Genomic DNA, 5,462 nt, shown 5'->3' with positions numbered 1-5,462 from the left:
AATGAGTAAAGATGCTACATCGACCCAATAAATAGTATAAACTGAATGGAACATGGGAAATTCATACACAGTCCTACCATGTGATGATAAACTACAAACAGGAGTTATAATTATGTTGTTTTTCATTTGCATAATCAAAATTCCTGTGATTAACTTTTTATCTTTCCTACCTCTTCAAAATGTAAGCTTTTTAATCTTCCAATTAAGATATTCTAAATGACTAAGAAAATAAGTAATTAGTGGCAAGCAAAAAATAATTAAGGAATAGGGTATGTCATTTAGAAGATTTACTTTCAATATGCTTTATTTCTTCTGTGAACATGTTATCAGATACTTATAATTAAAAGTAATATTGATAACATTTATAATAATTTTGTGTTAATAAAATACCAAAGAAGACTCTACTTCCTTAAACGCTTGATTATTTGAAACATTTTATAGTTGGTTAAGCTAGAGAAGACAATTTCTAACAAGGATAAATGAGTGAAACAGACTCTACATACACCAAATGTATTCCTCGGGAGTATAGTATTGGTGAGCACAGATACAGAACACTTCCATTGTCATAAAAATTTCTGTTGGATAGTCCTGTTCTAGTGCCTAGAAATGCAGAGATAAAAGTTGAAATCTCTTTCATGAAGAAGGTCACAGAACATTAGAAGAAAATACAATACAAATATCTTCAAAATACACTTGGGTAACAAAGAAAAGCACCTAAATAAATCTGGAGAGCAACATGTAATCAATAAAACTATGCCTGAACTGGATTTAGTTGGCGGTGAAGGAGCTAAGGAGAAGGCATTACATACAGGCACAGGAAATATGGTTTGCAATGCTCATGGACAAGAACAACAACAACGAAAGCATGATACTTTCAGGGACTTGCAAATAATTTGAAATGGTTAGAATGTAAAGTGATCTGGGATAAGGCTATCCAAACAGGTCTAGTGTGTGTGTGTGTGTGTGTGTGTGTGTGTGTGTGCACATGTGTTTAATCTACAAGAGGGGAATAAAAATACCTAATTCTTAAAAGTTAACTTTTTAATATGTGAAGCACTTACAATAGCTACTGGCACTAGCAAGAGTTTATAAATGTTAACAATGAGTATTATTAGCATTATTATATTTTTATTATTATTTTAGAAGACTGGGAGTATAATCTGGGACTTATTACAGGGTTGGAAGCAGAGGTACATTTATGATCAGAATACCACACTCAGTGACATTTAGGAAATTATTGCACTAAAAATGCTCTATTCCTTCTCTTTCCTTTTTCGGTGCAAGTGGTCAGAAAAGCAGACAGTGCTTCTAGAGACACTGTGGATGTGTGTGGGGATCACAAGCTACAAAAGTGAAATAAAAATTAGTTTAGACATAGAGCCAGAATATTTTCTGATGTTTGTATGTGTGCGCATGTGTGTGTTTCACTTTAAATTATTTTGTTTAACTTGACTCGGTAAGAAAAACATCAGAAAAGAAAACCATGCTTACACTTTTTTTTTTTTTTTTTTGCTGGCACAACAGAATCAAGGTAAAGCACAGCCAAGAATATCCTAAGACAGACTGTTCTTATAACAATTCCAGTGGATGTTTTCAGACTTAAAATGTTTGGGTGGTTTGGCTCAGAGTCAACCAAGAATCAAACACCGTAAATGTTTGCTCAGACTGAATGTTTGAACCTCTTCTTGTTGTCCTTGTACTGCTACACTCTGCTGACAGACACCAGTCCTTTTTCTCTCTTTTTAAAAATTAAGGTAAATATTGTCGTATTGTTTAAATTTTTAAACTAATGTATTTCTCTTACATTAGCTGTGATTCTAAATCATTCTGTACTAGTTTTAAAGTAACCAATTTAATTCACTGTTATTTTGCTCATTTATATACTTTCAATAACAGATTAAAATGTTCTTCTTTCCTCAAGAAGCATGCATTCTAAAAGTTCATGAGTTTTATTATTTTGGGTATTAATTGCAATGAAGTACTTGGTTTTATTTGTGATTCACTGAAAACATGAGGATTCTTATTTTATATACAAACTAACTTTCGGGGGTAAAAATTGCTTGGAATTCCTTTGGTCCAAATTGTTGGCAATAATTTTATATATCATACTGTAGTTGAGGCAACATTATTAATTGTTCCAAATGCGACCCCTAGGCCACAGCCTAGAACTTGTACGTCAGACTCTGCAGGAGCTAGAACCTGCTCCCCAGTATTTTACGAAAGCATCACAAGTAACAGTGATGGCACCCTTTAGAGAAATAATTTTTTTTTATCCTCACCCGAGGACATTTTTCCATTTTTGTTCAGATAGAGTGGGAGAAAGAGAGAGAGAGAGAGAGAAACATCGATATGAATGGGATATTTAGAGCAATCATTTTTAACTCTAAGAGATTAATATTGTATCTGGGTGGTACAGGGAGCACTAAAAACTATTTTTATAAGTATATAAGATAAAATTGAAACAAACATTTGTATATGCCTTAATCTTAATGCAATATATATAATAAAATTATATGTATTTTAAAATATAAATCTAGGCAGTAGTACACGACATGACCTACTACATTGATCATATATTTTAAACTTATAATAAATATGTTTGAATTTGAGAAAAACAAGACAATATTCACCTGAGTGTTGACTTCTTAAATTCTAATATTTTAAAAATAAATTATACATATAAATGAAAAGTAATTGTGAATGTAAAGCTTTAAAGTACACACTGATATAAGTTTGTTGTGTGGATTCAATCACCCAAGGCAGCATTGACTTAATTTTCTGAAACAGTGATATTTTGTAAAGTTTTGAGTAAAATAGATAATAAACTACTCTCAATATATAGAGTGACTATATTCTAGAAAATTTAAAAATGTTAGAAAACACTTTGTGTTTCTATCTAAAATGTTCTCTGTAAGAAATGGGATAATAATTTTTTTATAATATCTTAAGCATTGAAACTAATATCTCTAGTATAGTATCACTAAATGACAGGGTTACTTCTACTAGCATTTGTCTTATCTAAAAATTCCCCACACATTTCCAAATGACTCATGGAGCCAGTAACACCTACTTTGAGAATTCTTTAAGGGCATACATTTTATTCTAGTAACCAACAGTAAAGCCAGTGTTTTCTCTGGGATCCTTAGGAAGCTTCTGCTAATTGGGGAAGTGTCAACCCAGATAACTAACCTCCAGATTGCAAATTACTATGACCTGAACCTACGATAGAGTAGGTGCTATGGGAGCCCCACACGGTTGCCGTGTGCGTCAGCAGTGTCCTTTCTGTTTGAGAGCTTTCTCTAGACTCACACACTTTCCAGACTGAAAATGACCTTGATTAGGCTCTTAGTGATTGTCATTCATTCATTGACAATAGGGAATTGAAGGGTAAATGTCCTAGCTTGCTAGAATCTTGGATCAAACAATTGGACATGTGGCAGAGGCTCTCCCCCAAACTTGAATCCTCGTTACCTTCAGTGGTAACCTGGGTTATTAAAGCACCTTTGATTAATTTTATTTCTTTCCCTATTTTAGTTCCTACTCCTTTACAAATCCTTCCTGCAATTAACTTGCAAACAAATCTTTTCCTTGGTGTGTGCATCTAGGGAACTCAGCTTAATAGAGTTGGTGGAGGGTGGGAGTCTGGAATTGGATCACATGCTGTTCAGATGTTAACAAGGACCCCCTTGCTGGTGGTAACAGGGATCATGACAATTCATAGCATCCTGTAAAATGCAATTAGTAACATGGATCAGGCCCAGCCAGTGTGGCTCGGGTTGAGCATCGACCCATGCACCGAGAAGATGCCAGTTCAGTTCCCTGTCAGGACACATGCCCAGGTTGTGGGCCAGATCCCCCAGTAGGGGGCATGCAGGAGGCAGCCAATTGATGTTCTCTCTCATTGATGTTTCTATCTCTCTCTCCCTTTCCCTTCCTCTCTCTCTCTAAAAATCAATAAAGAAAAAATTTTTTTTAAATAACATGGATCAGGATGGAACACAGGTAGAAGGTCAATGGTGTATGTACTAGCCTTAGTGCTTGAAAGAATGACTGTGATGCTTATTATACAGACTGTGCTGCTGGTGATTATTAACCACAAAGAAGTCCCAAGGAAGAAAGTAACAGACATAGATTAGCAAACCAAATAATTCAAAGTATAGTGTGAAACCCAGAAAGTGTCCGTGGCAGAATTTTAGAAAACCCTCATCTCCTGTGGCTTGGAGGTAAGAGGGTGTTGAAAATCAGGATCTTAATTGTAAGAGGTGCTGACCACAGAAGAAGCTGACTTTACGGCAGCAACAGATGTCTCATATTGAAGCCTGAGCCCTGATAAGGAAGGAATGAGAACCCAAGGCCAGAATATTTGGGTAGAGATGTCAGAGAGCTTTAAACCCTTATGTATCTCTGGAAACTCTAAGCAGGCTGGGAAAATTCCATCCTCTTCACTAGAGGAATTTAGCTTCATGTATCTTGAAGATTATGAAAACGCCTCACTGAAGTTAACGCCTGAAAAAATGATTTGTGACCTCCTTTGATATGTCTCTACCTTCACTCAGTGCTTCTGGACCAGTAGGCATGGTCAAATCCCACCAGAACACGAGTGGAAAAGTACAGTTCCTGCTAAGGAAAGACGACCTATCGGTCCTCACTCATATGTAATGACAAGAATCTGAAGAACATGCTAGGGAATGGTTTTTGAGGGTGCTGGGCATAGAAGCTGAACTAAAGGCTGATCAGAAATGATTTGTTCATATAGGGCCACTCACTCATCATTTAGAAGGTAATAATGCATTAAGAATACTGGCGATACCCTAATACGTTTCAAGAAATTATTCCTTAAAGCTTAGAAGCACCAATGAGGCAGAGATGTCAGAACTGCTTAAGCAGAGTATTGAGAAAGCAGGCAAAAGACTCAGAAAAATGAGCATCTTAAAATAAATGTATCATATAAGAACAGAACAACCACCAACTTACAATGAAGTGGGAATGTTCCCTGGAGAAATAAGAATTAAGTTAATAGAGTGACATCATCTTCATTGAGAAAGTCAATAACAACTGTCCTCTGTACCTTCTTTATTTTAAAAACTATTTCAATGGAAATAAAATCAGAACTTATTCTATTTGTTAATGAATAGGTGGATATTATTTAGGAACAAAATATTAAATGTCAGAAATGTTCTAGAAATATTTTAAGGTTTTACACTCTTTTATAATCTATAACAATGAACAATTATTTATTGATTCTAACTAATAAAACTAATTGTTTTATTCAGATAGGTCAAAATAAATATTTTAAACAATGTAAGTCAATTATCTAAAAATATGTGATGACTTAGGTCATAATTAGAAAAATCAAAGCAGGCTCAGAAACAAAATAATATAAATTATAACTAAAAAAGAATACTTTCCAAAATTTACTAACTGAAGATAGGTTAACTTTTGCAAAATACACATCATAAATG

This window comes from Molossus molossus, unplaced genomic scaffold (assembly GCF_014108415.1).
Source record: "Molossus molossus isolate mMolMol1 unplaced genomic scaffold, mMolMol1.p scaffold_m16_p_11, whole genome shotgun sequence".
In the NCBI taxonomy this organism is placed as follows: domain Eukaryota; kingdom Metazoa; phylum Chordata; class Mammalia; order Chiroptera; family Molossidae; genus Molossus; species Molossus molossus.
Note: the sequence above shows the minus strand (reverse complement) of the source record.